A 16,113-nucleotide genomic window follows, 5' to 3' on the forward strand; every position below is an offset into this window, starting at 1 on the left:
TTTTCCTCTTTTCTTCCTGGGACTCCCAGAATATGTGTGTTCATACATATGATGGTGTACCATAGGCCCTTTACACTCTGTTCATTTTTCTTTTTCTTTGTTTCTTTTTTGGTCATGCCACATGGCATACAAGATCCTAGTTCCCCAACCAGGGATTGAACCTGCACCCGCTGCCTTGGGAGCATGGAGTCTTAACCACTGGACTGCCAGGGAAGGCCCTCTTCATTCTTTTTTTAAAAATTTATTTAATTTTAATTATTTAAAAAATATTTATATATTTATTTATTTTGGCTGCACTGGGTCTTAGTTGTGGCATGTGGGATCTTTTAGTTGCAACATGCAGACTTCTTAGCTGCAGCATGCAGACTCTTAGTTGCTGCGCGTGGGCTTCTTAGTTGCAGCATGCGGACTTCTTAGTTGTGGCATGCGAACTCTTAGTTGCAGCATGCATGTGGGATCTAGTTCCCCAACCAGGGATCAAACCTGGGTCCCCTGCATTGGGAGCGTGGAGTCTTACCCGCTGGGCCACGAGGGAAGTCCCTTCATTTTTCTTTGTGCTCCTCAGCCTGAGTAATTTCTTTCTTTCTTTTTTTTTTTAAAACAGAGTCTCAAAGAGATATTTATACACCCATGTTCATGACAGCACTATTCGCAATAGCCAATATCAGAAGTTACCCAAGGCTCCATGGACAGATGAATGGATAAACAAAATGTGATATATACACACTACTATATATAAAATAGATAACTAATAAGGACCTATGGTATAGCACAGGGAACTCTGCTCAATACTCTATAATTCAGTCTGAGTAATTTCAATTTTCCTGTCTTCAAGTTCACTAACTCTTTCTTTTGCCTGGTTGAATCTGTATTGAACCCTTCTAATGAATTTTTAATTCCAGCTATTGTACTTTTTTGTACAGAATTTCTGTTTGGTTCCTTTTTATACTTCCTGTCTTTCTGTTGCTATTTTGTACTTATTCATACATTGTTCTCCTGGTTTCCTTTAGTTATTTGTCCATGGTTTCCTTCAGCTCTTTGAACATATTAAAGACAGTTAACTTAAATCTTTGTCTAGTAAGTCTAGTATCTGGGCTTGCTAGAGGATGGTTTCAGTCAATTTCTTTTTACCTGTGAATAGGCTGTATTTTCCTTTGTCTTTGTATGCTTCGTAATTTTTCTTAATTGAAGTATAGTTAAGTCCCTGTGTTACGCAGTAAATCCTTGTTGCTTATCTATTTTATTTATAGTAGTTTGTATCTGTTAATTGCATACTCCTAATTTATCCCTCCTTACTCCCTTTACCTTTTGCAAACTGTGAGTTTGTTTTCTATGTCTGAGTCTGTTTCTGTTTTGCCTATAGATTCATTTGTATTATTTTTTTAGATTCCACGTATAAGTGATATCATATAATATTTGTCTTTCTCTGTCTGATTTACTTCACTTAGTATAATTTTCTCCAGGTCCATTCATGTAGCTGCAAATGGCAATATTTAATTCTTTTTTATGACTGAGTAGTATTCCATTGTGTGTGTGTGTGTGTGTGTGTGTATCTACATATATCACATCTTCTTAAACCAATCATTTGTTGATGAGTACTTGGGTCCTTTCCATGTCTTGACTATTGTAAATAGTGCTGCATGTATCTTTTCGAATAATAGTTTTTGTCTTTTCTGGATATATGCCCAGGAGCAGGATTGCTGGATCTTATGGTAGCTCTATTTTTAGTTTTTTGAGGAAGCTCCATAATTTTTTCCACAGTGGCTGCACCATTTACATTCCCACCAACAGTGTAGGAGGGTTCCTTTTTCTCCATACCCTCTCCAGCATTTATTGTTTGTAGACTTTTTGATGATAGCCATTTTTACTGGTGTGAGGTGATACCTCATTGTGGTTTTGATTTTCATATCTCTAATAATTGGCAACATTGAGTATTTTTTCATGTGCTTGTATGCTTTGTAATTTTTTGTTGAGAACTGGACATTTTGAGTATTGTAATGTGGTAACTCTGGAAATCAGATTCTACTCCCTTCTTAGAGATTACTGTCATTACTGGATGAAAGCTGCAATTGTCTCTAAGTTTAGTGACTCTTCCAAACTAGTTTTGCAAAGACTATATTCCTTGCTGTATATGGTCACTAAAGTCGCTTCTATTATCTCCACCGCATCAGTGACTTGAAAGAGATTTCCTTAAATGCCTGGATCCAATAAGAAAAGACAAGGAAAAAAGAGAGTGTTCTCTTTTTTTGAATCTCTTCATCTCACTTTGTTAGGGAAGCCACTTCAGCCATGGGGGTTGAAACAATGGTGAGCCTCTTTGCCAGCTCCTCAGCAGTCAAAAGCAGTGATCAAGACACATAACCTTGGGAGTTCCCTGGTGGCCTAGTGGTTAGGATTCTGGGCTTTCACTGCTGTAGCCTGGGTTCAGTTCCTGGTTGGGGAACTGAGATCCTTCAAGCTGTGTAGTGTGGCCAAAAAAAAAAAGAAGGAAAGAAAGAAAGACACATAACCTTTATTTTTGGAGGACAAGATCCCTATTGCCCACCCTAGCACCAGCAAGCTGCAACAGGATCTTGGGCTGTTGTTCCCACTGCTGCCTCCCATGGGACTGGGAGCTGGAGGATGATAGGTGCTATGCCAAATGCTGAAATTAAATAAAATTTACCAGCCTCTTTCTTCATCAGGCACTCCCTTGGATGCTGAAAGTGTTGGACTGGATTCCAGAGTTTCAAAGTAATTAAGCATTTCTTGCCAGCTCAATAGTTCTTTTGGTGAAAGGACCAATTCCTAGAGCTTCCTACTCTGCTATCTTCCATGACCTCTGTCCTTAATCTACAATAGCCTTTTAAATGGTCCAACCCTGCTTTTAACTCTGCACGTACCACCCCCCACCCAGTCTATTGTCTACACTGAAACCTTTGTGTGTGGATATTTTGTTCATTTAAATAAAAAATAATTTCAGACTTGTGGAAGATTTGCAAAAATAATCTGAAGAATTTCTGCATACCCTTCATCCGGATTCCTTAAATGTTAACTTTTACTAAGTTTGCTTTAGCTTTCTGCCTATCTCTTTTCAGACACCTAGAATTATTCTTTTTCTGAACTATTAAAGAGTAAGTTGCAGATATGATGCCCCTTAACACCTAAATACTTCAATGTGCCTTTTTTTGAAACAAGAAATTCTCTTAATGCAACCACAGTATGATGATCAAAATCAGGAACTCGACACTGACACAATACCATTATCGAGCTATGGAACTTATCCACATTTCGCTAGTCATCTCGTGTCAGTCATCTGACATGTCTTTCTTGTCCTTTAATCTAGAATAGTTCCTGAGTCTTTCTTTGTATTTTCATGGCATTGACAGTTCGATGAATACAGGGCAGTTATTTTGTAGAATATCCATCACTTTGCGTTTGTTGTTTTCTCATGATTAAATTCAGTTAATGCACTTTGGGTAGTAATACCTAAGAAGTGATGCTGAATTCTTCTCTGTGTATCATATTAGGATGCACATGCTGTTGATTGGTTCCATTACTGGCAATGTTAACTTTGGCCATTTAGTGAAAGTGGCATATGCCAGTTTTCTCCCTTGTAAGTTTGTCTTTTGTAATTGATAAGTATCTTGTGGGGAGATACTTCGAGACTATGTAAATATCATATTACTTTTCAAACTTTTACCTATCAGTTTTAGTGTTTATTGATGATTCTTGCCCTAATCAGTTATCATTATGATGGTTGCTAATAGATGATTTTCTAATTATATCCTTCCTTCTAAATTGGTTCGTTGGCTTTCTACTATATGAAAGCTTTTCCAAATACGTGCATCCCTATCTTCATAGCAGCACTATTTACAATAGCCAAGACTTGGAAACAACCTAAATGTCCATCAACAAAGGAATGGATAAAGAAGATGTCGTATATATATATATACAATGGAATATTACTCAGCAATAAAAAAAAAGAATGAAATAATGCCATTTGCAGCAACATGGATGGACCTAGAGATTATCATACTGAGCAAAGTAAGTCAGAAAGAGAAAGACAAATATCACAAATAAGTGATATCACTTATATGTAGAATCTAAAATACAACATAAATGAACATATCTACAAAACCAAAATAGACTCACAGACATAGAGAACAGACTTGTGGTTGCCAAGGGGGAGAGGGAGGTGGGGGAGGGAAGTATTGGGAGTTTGGGGTTAGCAGATGCAAACTATTATATATAGGATGGGGGAACTGTATTCAATATCCTATGATAAACCATAATGGAAAAGAATATGAAAAATATATATATATGTGTGTGTGTGTGTGTGTATATATATATATATATATATATATATATATATAACTGAATCACTTTTTTAAAAAAAGAGCTTTTCTTTCTTATTTATTTTTATCAGTGTAGCCTCATAGATTCTTACTTTATTCAATAGATTGCAGTCTTTTACTATCACTGTATATTTTGATCAATTGTTCCAGATTTGGCCAGAGGAACCCCTTCAGGCTGGCTCCACACAGCAGCCTGTAAAAATTAAAGTCTTCTTAATGCCTTTTGTCCTAACATAACTATCAATAGCACCCTCCTTCGCTCACCAGTGTCCCTGTTTGAGTGATAAATTATATGATTATCTTACTTAAAATGTAAACCAGATCATGTTACTTTTCTCTTGGAAACGCTCCAGTGATTTTGCATCTCACTTTGAATAAAAGCTTCAGTTCTGGCATTGCTCCACATGTGGTGCCTCTGTGACCATCTTGTCCATGTCTACCCTTCTCCTTGCTGCTGACCCCAGCCACATCTAGCCTTCTTTCGGTTCCTCAAATGCTATGCACACTCCCATCTCAGGGCCTTTGTATTTGCTGTAACTCTTCCTGAGATAGTCTTCTACATTCCTTACTTCCTTTAGGTTTCTGCCTAAATGTCACTTTATCAGAGAGGCCTTCTCTAACTACCTTCACATAAAATAGCAAGCAACCTTCTGCTCACACCAGCACTCTGCCTTCTCTGTTCTTTTATCTTTTCTGCAATATTTGATGTGTTATTCATTTGTTTGCCTCTTTCCCCAACTAGAATAAATGTTCCTTGAAGGCAGAGACTTTGTTCTGTTCTCTGCTATATCCCTAGTACCTGAGAAGAGTGTCTAGTAAATAGTTTGTGCTGATTTGTTGAGTGAATGAACTGAACTCACTCTCACTCTGTTTTGTTTCAAAGGCAAGTACAATAGTATAGCATTTTCTGAGGCAGCTGTTTCTCTCCATTCACACTGATTTTTGTTCTTTTTTGGTGTTTCTTTTTTGCTGTGCTACTTTTTCAGTACTGTTTACTTTCCTTTTTTTCCCCTTCAGCTGTCACCTATCCATCTTCCAAAGCTTCATCTTTTCGTCCTGAGTTAATCAGTTGTTACTAACTGTTCCTTTTCTTTCCCTTTCATTCACAGTCCCTTATGATGGACAGATGAAATTCCTCCCTTTGTCACAAAATTTATCCACTACTTTTAAAAAAAATGGCACTGCTGTAAAAATATAAAGACGTGAGTAAGAATGTTTAACTCCAAATTCAGGATACTGTTGCCTCTGAGAGTTGAAGGGGGCTATAACTGAGGAAGTATACAGAGGGCTTTAACTGTTAATGCTCTATTTCTTAAGCTGAGTGGAGTATACACAGGTATTTGTTATACTTTTTTTTTTAAACCTTTTTATATGTCTGAAATACTGCATAATAAATTTAAGGAAAAAAGTCTCTACTGCATGATCTATTGCTGGCTAGCTTTCCTCATCTTTAAAATCGTCCTATCCCATTTGTTGTTTTGTTACTAAAGGTCTATAGATGTTTCTTTTTTTATATATATAAATTTATTTTATTTATTTATTTATTTTTGGCCGTGTTGGGTCTTTGTTGCTGCGCATGGGCTTTCTCTAGTTGCGGGAGTGGGAGCTACTCTTCGTTGCAGTGTGCGGTTTCTCATTGCGATGGCTTCTCTTGTTGTGGAGCAGAGGCTCTAGGAGTGAGGGCTTCAGTAGTTGTGGCACACAGGCTCAGTAGTTGTGGCTCACGGGCTCTAGAGCGCAGGCTCAGTAGTTGTGGTGCACGGGCTTAGTTGGTCCGCGGCATGTGGGATCTTCCCGGACCAGGGCTTGAACCCGTATCCCCTGCACTGGCAGGCGGATTCTCAACCACTGCGCCACCAGGGAAGCCCCTATAAATATTTCTTTGCTTTCTTAGTTTTCTTGCCCTCTTATAATTCTTATGGAAGATGACCTACAATCCAATAATGTTGCCATTCCTTACTTATTCTACTTTATTACCTTCTTTTTCTTTTTTCCACCTCCTCCTATCCTGCCCTCATTCTTTATCTGCCTTGTTGGCAGTAGTTTCCAGTTGTAGCTGGTAGTTGACTCTCACTATGCATCATCAGGCTAGAATCTGGGAGAAAAATTCATTTGGGACTTTGGATACACGAATCAGCGTTCTCATTTTTATTTCACCACTAGTTCATGTTTGGTATGCACAGCAATTCCTGGTTGATTCAGTTAGTCACTAAGCAAATTTTTATTCACCCATTTAACAAATATTTGAGTGCCTTCTATGTGCTAGATTTTGTACAGCTTGATTCTGTAGCTTTGAGTCTTTATCATATGCTCCCTTATGCAGGTGCTGTGTCTAGTGCTATGGTGATTAAAAGACAAATCAAGCAGGTTCTTGTTCTCTATTTGCTTACAATTTGGTAGAGAAGATAAGACTTGAATATAAATATGTATGATGCAGGCTAGAAATTGGTATGCCAGAAACACTTATAAAATGCTATAGGAGTTCAGAACATAGAAATACTACTTCTACCTTCTGAAGGTGGTATCTCAAGAGTAAGATTTGGTCATGCAAAGTTAGAGAATCTATTCCAGACAGAGGGATTGTAGGAATAATGGAATTGCTGGATTATGAAGTTTGTGCCTCTTCATAAAAAATAATACTAAATTGTTTTTCCTGGTATACTTTAAGTGTTTTGGTTGTTCCGTATCCTAGCCAATACTTTATTTAGTCAGAATTTTAATTTTTGTCAATCTAGTGGGTGTGGATTTTATTGTGGTTTTAATTTCTATTCTCCTGATTTCCTGTGAGTCTGAGCACCTTTTCATATGTTATGTTATTTATGTTGTCTCCTGAGAAGTAAATATTCAAGTTTTTATTTGTGGGGAGCAGAGGGGTTGGTCTTTTGTATATTAATTTATAGGAATTTAAAATATATTTTGGATCCTCATCTTTTATCATTTATGTGTATAGCTGGTATCTTCTGGTTTATGGCTTATCATTTCATTTTATGTGTCACTGGTTCCAAAGTTATTAATTTAGTGTATTATAATTTATCAGTCTTCTCTTTTATGGTATATGACATTAATGTCTAAGAAATTCTTGCCTACTCTAAGGCCATAGAATTATTCCTTTTTTTTTTTTTTTTTTTTTTGTGGTACGCAGGCCTCTCACTGTTGTGGCCTGTGCCGTTGTGGAGCACAAGCTCCGGACGCACAGGCTCAGCGGCCATGGCTCATGGGCCCAGCCGCTCCGCGGCATGTGGGATCTTCCCGGACCGGGGCACGAACCTGCGTCCCCTGCATCGGCAGGCGGACTCTCAACCGCTGCGCCACCAGGGAAGCCCCCAGAATTATTCTTTTATATTGTCTTCTAAAAGTTTTACAGTTTTGCTTTTCACACTTAAATCTTTAATCAACTTAGTTTTTTTGTTTTTGTTTTTGTTTTGAGTGCACCATGCAGCTTGTGGGATCTTATTTCCCCAACCAGGGATTGAGTCCGGGTCATGGCAGTGAAAGAGCCAAGTCCTAACCACTGGACCTCTAGGGAACTCCCAGAATTGTTTTTTTTTTTGGCTGTGTTGGGACTTTGTTGCTGCGCGGGGGCTTTTCTCTAGTTGCGGAAAGCGGGGGCTACTCTTCATTGCGGTGCGTGGGCCTCTCATTGAGTGGCTTCTCTTGTTGCAGAGCACGGGCTCTAGGTGCAGGCTTCAGTAGCTGTGGCTTGTGGGCTCTAGAGCCCGGGCTCAGTAGTTGTGGCGCACGGGCTTAGTTGCTCCGTGGCATGTGGAATCTTCCCGGACCAGGGCTCAAACCCGTGTCCCCTGCATTGGCAGGCGGACTCTTAACCACTGCACCACCAGGGAAGCCCCCAGAATTGTTTTTTTTACTTGAATTTTGTATTGGGTATTGTTAAGGATCCAGTTTCATGTTTCCCCATATAGATATCCAGTTTTTCCAACATTGTTAATTAAAAAGTCAGTCCTTTTTTCACTGACCAGTGATAATCAGCTCTGTCATAAATCAAATTTTTGTATATGTGGGGTCAGTTTATGGGTTCTGTATTCGTGAAATAGTTTAATTTGTCTATCTGAGTCAATACCATTCTGTCTTAATTACTAAAAACTTCGAAATAATATTTGATATCTGACAGGGTAAATTTCTTATGTTTTTTCTTCTTAAGGAGTATCTTGGCTATTCTTGGTTTTGTTAATTGATAAAATTTTAGAATCAACTTGTCAAGTTGAATCTGTTGGGATATTGAGTGGGATAGAATCTGCAGATCAGTTTGGGAAAAATTGACATCTTTGTAATATTCAGTCTTTCAGTCCTTGAACATGATATAACTCTCTATTTAAGACTTACCTGAATATTTCATAAATTTGTCCCTACTTTCATTACTCATTCAGATTCTCATTATTTCTTACCCAGACTGTTGCCTTAGCTTTAAACTGATCTCCCCCTATCTTTTGTCTCCTTTTTCCAAGAGGCAACCTAGCATAGTGAGATCTGGAGCTAGATTTAGGAGTATGAATTCTGGTTCTATCGGGTTTAGACAAGTTCCTTAACCTCTGCTGCTTTAATTTAAAATAGAAATAATAATAATAGTACCCACCTCATGAGGTTCTTATGAAAATTAAATGAGTTAATATAGTATTATAAAACAATTAGGACAGTGTTAGGCAAAGAGTAAATGCTCAGTAAATGCTAGCTGTTATTATTGCTGTGATTTAAATTCTAGTAGTCTAACTCCAGTGCCTACACTCTTAATTCCTATACTTTACTGAAAGGAAGATGAGTTCAAGATACATTTTTCAGATAAAAATTCATAGGACTTGTTAATGGGCATGAGATAAGGGAAAAGTATCAATCTAGGATTCCTTCAAGGGTTCTAGTTTGAGCATTCTGATTTGCCATCCAGTACAAGGGTGGGAGGACTAGGGGGAGGGGAGGTAGGCTGAGCAGGTTTGGAGGAAGATTGAGAGTTCTCTTTTGGACCTGGCCCATTTGATATCCTTGAGAGACATCAAAGAGGCAATGTTAGATAGGTATTTAAATATGGAATTTAGAGTTCAAAATAGAAGTCTGGACCTAGTAGATATGTTTGGGAGTCATCAGAATAAGGTATTATTTAAGTGTATGGGAATTAATGAGATCATCTGGGAGTGTAGAAAGAGAAGAGCCAAAATCAAGTCCTGAGGTTTTATGGAGGAAGAGGGGTTGTCACAAGGGAGTTGAGGAGGCATTGCTGGTGAGGTAGGAAGAAAATTAGGAGAGGATATTCAGGAGGCCAGAGAGGAGAATAGCCAGTGTAGGAGTTACAGCTATGGCTTTTGTTTTTGTTTTTGTTTTTTAATATTTATTTAGGCTGCACCGGGTCTTAGTTGGGCACGCGGGATCTTCGTCGTGGCATGCAGGATCTTTAGTTGTGGCATGCGGACTTCTTAGTTGCGGCATGCGACCAGGGATCGAATCTGGGCCCCCTGCTTTGGGAGCTCGGAATCTTACCCACTGGACCACCGGGGAAGTCCCAGTTATAGCTATGTTGAATGCTGCTGAGAGTCGAAGTAAGATGAGCCCAGAGAAGTGACTTTTAGTTTGGCTACATGGAAGTCATTGGTGACCAAGACAAGCACTTTCCATGGGGAGTGAAAGCCTGTCATGGTTTGAGGAATGAATCAGAGATGAGGAAATGGACACTCAATACATATAGATAATTTTAGTTATGAAAGATACAAAGTGTAGTAGTAGTTGAAGGGAGATGTGAGAAGATTTTTTTTTTGTTAAAGATGGGAGATACTCAAACGTGAATATATGCTAATGGGTATAATCCAATAAAGGGAGATGGTACATGCATGGGGACAAACAAGGGAATAAAGTTCTTGGGAATTGAGAATGCATGGATTGTAAGTCTGTGGGTAAGGATTAGCCTTTCCTAGGAGGTGGAATTTTGCGTTCATTGTATCAGGAGCAAAAGAAAAGATGCTTTCAAGGCTTGTAGGTTTGGTAGTGAAAGATGCTTAGAAATATCGTATGAAAGATTTAATTAGTAAAATTGTATGTGGGGAGGCAGTTGTAAGTAACATGCAAATACTCAGAAGCTCTTCACGGGGGTGGTAGACAGCCAAGTGCTCACTAGAGATTTGATAATAAATGATAGCAGCATTTTCTGGACTGTTCATCCACAAGTATAACCCAGTCATTGCTGAGTAACCTAATTATGACGACCTGGATTTTCTAATGGGATTATTACTATTCCTATTATTACTGTTGTTGTAATCATTTAAACAGTATTTATTGAGTACCTACTACGGCCAGGCTTTGTTAATACTAGGATGACAAGACAGATGAGGTCCTTGCACTCTTTGGAGTTTGCATTCTTATGGAGGGAGGAGTAGTAAATAGATAGGTAGGTAGATAGATAGATAGACGGATATATAGACAAGGAAATTTCAGAAAAAAGTGCCCTGATGAAAATGCGTACAATCTGCTTTAGGTAGAGTGACCAGAAATGTCTCTGTGTAGACCTGACAGTATAGCAGAGACCTGAAGGATGAAAACGAACCAGGCAGGCAGAATTCTGGAAGTTCAGCTTCTGGACAGAGGAATCAACCATTGCAAAAGCTTTGAGCCCTTTTTGTGAAATCAGTTAATTGACACTATCGTTCTGTTAGTGTGAATTGCACAGATAGCCATGTGCGGAGTATTAGCGTGCCTCACCTTTAGAAGTATCTTCGGAGCGTTGCACAGGAGCTCTTGATCACATTTTTTCTCAGGAATGTTTTGAACAGGTGCTGCTTTATGCCAGGCATTGAGTGATAATAAAGAAGGATAAAACTTGGATAAAATTTGTTTACTGTTTCCTCTCTGCCTAAAACAGTGCCAGGCCCATAAGTGCACACAAAATATTGAGTGAATGGATAAATAAACTTGGATTTATATTTGCTATTTACTAGCCGTTTAACCATGGGCAAATTATTTAACATCTCAAATTACTAGATCCTCAGTTTCTTCAACTGGCAAATAAGGAGGGGAGACAGTTGCTCCTACCCCACAGTGTTATTGTGTGGATTAAGTGCTAGTTTACATGTAAAAAATCAATGGTAGTAGTTGAGTGGGAGTGGAGGGGAGCAAGGGAAGAGAGCTACAGTTTGTCAGCTGAAACTTTTAAAGAGGGAAAAGAGAGGTGGGGAGTATAATGAGAGATGAGACTGAACAAGTAACCTGGGTCGTTTGGAAGGGCCTTGAGTGCTGTGTTGAGGAGCTAGTGCTTTATCACGATTTCATTGGGAAGCCACTGAAGCATTGTAAACAGAGTAGGGACATTTTAGATTTACATTTTTAAAGGTTACTCTGGCTGTAGATTGGAGGATAATGATAAAAAGCTAGTTATCATTCCTGAGAAGGGTTGAAGCTTAGTGAACTGGGTGTCTTTTGCTCTGCATATCCTTAGAAATGCAAATTAATTCTCTATCATCTGTTTATTCATCTATCTACCTACCTACCTATCTGCCTTCTGTCTACAAGAGGAGGGGAGCAAATAACAGATCTGCTTTGACTGCATCATCTCCAGGGAATATGTTGGCCATTTTAGAAGAAAGGACCTTCCTCAAAGATGTGGTCTGAAGGAGGAGAAATTTTCATAAGCCCTGCCACTGTGAGCATAAAGGGGAGAGGGATAGCTAAAGTCTTTTTACCATTTCATGGGACTGGTATTCTGATACTTTTAGGATTTCCCCAAAAGTCATTAGTGGTTAAAGCGTTAACAAACAGAAAAATGTCTGTGTTTGTCTTTCACTGCAGGGAGGAATGGGGGACTAGGGAGATTGTCCAGCTTTGAAGCTAGCTAGCTGGGCTTGGTAGCGGGGATGGAATGAGCGAGGCAGAAGAACCTCAAAGGTGGTGAGTGATTCTTGCTAGTGAAGAGGGAGGGAAGCTTAACTGCAAAACAAAGACAAAAACACAAACAAAAACAAAAGAACTGGTAGACATTTTGGACCTGAAAAGAAGCTTTGAGGTTCGGCAATATAGGGGCTAAGCGTGGTTTCCCTTAGTCACAGGAAAACAAGAACAAAAAACTATTGTTGTTTTCCCAGATAGGTCATAATATGATGCTGGATATCAGATCTTTGAATACTGAAATGGGAGCTCTATTTTTTTTATCTCAAAACTGCCAGATTCCCTGGAATATAGAACCCATGGTTGTCATCCATCACCTAAATGGGAAGAGTCGGTGATTTCAGAAATTTAATGAAAGAGCCTGGTACTAATGATGCCACAGGTGATGTTTTCAATTAGCAGTGTTTTAATGAGATTTGTAGGCTGTAGGAGCTAATCCTGTAATGTTGGAAAAAAACAGAAAGCAGGCCTATATCTGGCAAATCTCCTGAGGTCGGGCTTTGCTGATTCAGGTTGCTTTGACTAAACTTTTAATATCTCACAAGCTCTCTGGAAGTAAATTTGTATCTGATATTGGTCAGATACTTTTCAGCTTCCAAAGTAAGTAAGGCTTCTACACAGATTTGAAATGAGAAGTTTTTAGTGACTTTCTAAGTTAAAGGAAAATAAAAAACATTGCTTATAGAAGGAAATAAGTGGTAATTGGCAAATAATTCAGCATGGTAGAAATGAGGGAGATTCAAGAACTTGGAGGGGGACTTCCCTGGTGGTCCAGTTGCTAAGACTCCACACTCCCAATGCAGGGGGCCCGGGTTCGATCCCTGGTCAGGGAACTAGATCCCACATTCTGCAACTACAGATCCCGCGTGCTGCAACTAAAAAGATCCCGTGTGCCGCAACCAAGACCCAGTGCAGCCAAATAAATAAATATTTAAAACGACGACAACAACAACAACAACAAAGACTTGGAGGGAAAAAAGAAATTAGCTTCATTTTGGGGTAAACTTTGAGATGTACATAATAAATGACAACAATTCAAATTTCTGGTCTCCTAACTGCTGAAGAATGGTTTATACCTAGAAGCATTTCTTAAAGTGTTTAAAGAACATTAAGCCCAGTATTGAGATCTGGGAAAAAGTTCCAGAAACAGTATTCATAAAGAAAGACTGTCAGATGACCAGTATCTCTTTCAAGGACATCATCAGCATAAAATCCAGATCTGTTGTTTTATCTACTGCTTCCTTGTGTTTGGAGGTCATACCGAACAGTCCCTTTTCCAGGTTTGAAGTTGAAGTTTGAAGTTCCAGGGGAGTAGAGTTAAGCTACTCAGGGTAGAGTTGTATAAAGCACCTACCATAAACGTAGTAGGCCCTGTTGAGTTACGTAATCTTTACTATTTTTAAATAATTCATTTATGCTTCCTCACGTATGAGTAATACTGTAAGGACAATGAACTGGAATGTAGGAAAACACTAGGTGTTTGTAGAATGATTTAGTAAGATTTGTTGCTGTGCAGAGATAGAAATTTAGATGACAGTGATGCTCTGTGCTCTGTAAGGGGATCTTATCTATAACTTTTTTTTTTTGCGGTACGCGGGCCTCTCACTGTTGTGGCCTCTCTCGTTGCGGAGCACAGGCTCCGGACGCGCAGGCTCAGCGGCCATGGCTCACAGGCCTAGCTGCTCCGCGGCATGTGGGATCTTCCCGGACTTGGGCACGAATCCGTGTCCCCTGCATCGGCAGGCGGACTCTCAACCACTGCGCCACCAGGGAAACCCTATAACTTTTTTATTTAAATTAATTAATTAATTTATGTTTGGCTACATTGGGCTTTGTTGCTGTGCATGGGCTTCTCTCTAGTTGTGGTGAGTGGGGGCTACTCTTCGTTGCGGTGCGTGGGCTTTTCATTGCGGTGGCTTCTCTTGTGGAGCATGGGCTCTAGATGCATGGGCTTCAGTAGTTGTGTCATGCAGGTTCAGTAATTGTGGCTCACGGGCTCTAGAACGCAGACTCATAGTCGTGGTGCACGGGCTTAGTTGCTCCGCGGCATGTGGCATCTTCCCGGAGCAGGGCTCGAACCTCTGTCCCCTGCATTGGCAGGCGGATTCTTAACCACTGCGCCACCAGGAAAGCCCCTCAGACTTCACTTTTGATGAAACCTGGTATCAGCATTTTTGGCAGCCATGTTACATTGCTTGTCTCACAAATAATTTTTTTTTTTTAAGTCCTGGTCTTTCTCACATATATTGGGCCATTTTGTTGTTGCTGTTGTTAGTACTAAGTGCATGACTTTATATTTATCCTTATTACATTTTATCCTGTTAGATTTAGCCTCCTATTCCAGCCAATTAGAATTACTTTAAAAGTTGATCCTATCATATATGAAATTGCTTTCCCGTCCCAGATTCCTGTCATTTGCATATTTGATCATCGTCCTCTTTAGTGTCCTCATCGAAGTCATTTATTTCTAAAACATGTTGCAGGGGACAGGTTTCTCTGGGGTCCTGTGGCGTATCACTAAACCTTCTTCTAGGCTTACCTGCACTCTAGGTGCAGTTGTGTAGTTATCTTAAAGCCACTTAACTTATAGAATTCATATTTTTCACCTTCAACAAGGATATCAAGAGAGACCTGTTTATGCATTGCTGAAATCCAGATATATTTATGCTTATAGCATTCCCTGGTCAAACCATATTCAAAAAGGAAAATGAGATAGTTTGGTTATGGCTTCCAGTGATTCTTGGTGCCCTGCCTAAATAACTCATAAACTATTCTTTGAATAACCTTTTCTGCAGTCTTGCCTTGGACTTCATATCAGATCGCTCTGGTATAAGGTAGGAAGAATATACTCTTTTTTCATTTTGAAAATTGCTACTACAGACATAAAAAGCTAATATGATATTTGGCATTATCAGAATCATGAGATTTGTCTGAGTTTAGACACAGAGTGTCACCAATGGATCTCATCTGCACATTCTTTGATTCTCTTGGTATATAATTTCATCCAGGTATATAATTTCATTCCAGGTACTTTTTGATAGTCTTATGTATCATGATCTATTAATCCCATATTTGGTGTTCTTTTTCTATTCTCAAGATGGTTTTTCTTTACAGAAAAGATAGAAGAAAAAACAGGAATTGAGATGTTCTTCTGTCTCTGCTTTATATTAATTAGTAATATGCCATTTACATCAAAGACTGTACCTGTGCCTTCTCTGTTTTGCAAGCCTCAGCACATTCTGGGCTTCAGCTCAAGCTTGCTTCTTATATATATTGTTGCCACTTTCTAAAAAATGGTTTCTTTCCTTTTATATATTTAGTTTTCTTGTGCATGTCCTTCTAAGTCTGAGTTGATTGGTGACCTTTCCATCCAGTCTCTTTAGATACCTCCCTTCTTTTCTCCCTCTATCTCAGATAATGTGGGATTGGCAGATTTCATTTTTTGAGAACTTTTTCCCATCTCAGACCTTGAGCTTGAGTCCTGTCTTCTTCACTGTTTGAAGCCTGCTCCCACTGTGTTCCTTCTTCTTCCAGCCTGCCTGGTTTGGTTGCTTTCTTTTGAGGCTCTCACCACTTCCTCTTTTCTGATCAGTTTCTCTTTCTGAACCTAAGTTGATTGGTCAAACTTAGGTTCAGAATTATAATTCTACTTATTCTGCCATCTGGGTGATAGAACAATTAGCAAGGCAAATTTTTTACTATATATGCTGCTTTCTAGTTGAATGAGATTTTTCACCAGATGTTCAGGTAGCAAAAATCTTTTACCACTTTGTGACAGAGGGCTCCTACCAAGAAAGTCAGTTTAATTTCACCATTACTCGGTAGTTAGGGCATCTCACTGGCTTCATGTTAAAACTTGCAGGGCTATCTTTCCTGGCCAGGTGTCCTCCCTGATCCGCCC

General features: G+C 39.1%; 1 protein-coding gene across 9 annotated transcripts in view; it reads left to right on the top strand.

Moving 5' to 3' along the window:
• The window catches only part of TFCP2 (transcription factor CP2), a 50,946-nt gene that overhangs the window by 11,533 nt on the left and 23,300 nt on the right, over positions 1-16,113 (top strand). The window contains exon 2 of one of the 9 annotated variants that reach the window (XM_019947239.3): positions 11,841-11,970. The exons of the other annotated variants lie outside the window; for them this stretch is intronic. The gene's annotated coding sequence lies outside the window, so the exon portion shown is untranslated. The remainder of the gene's footprint in view (positions 1-11,840; positions 11,971-16,113) is intronic. 9 annotated transcript variants of the gene reach the window in all.

This window comes from Tursiops truncatus, chromosome 11 (genome assembly GCF_011762595.2).
Source record: "Tursiops truncatus isolate mTurTru1 chromosome 11, mTurTru1.mat.Y, whole genome shotgun sequence".
Lineage (NCBI taxonomy): Eukaryota > Metazoa > Chordata > Mammalia > Artiodactyla > Delphinidae > Tursiops > Tursiops truncatus.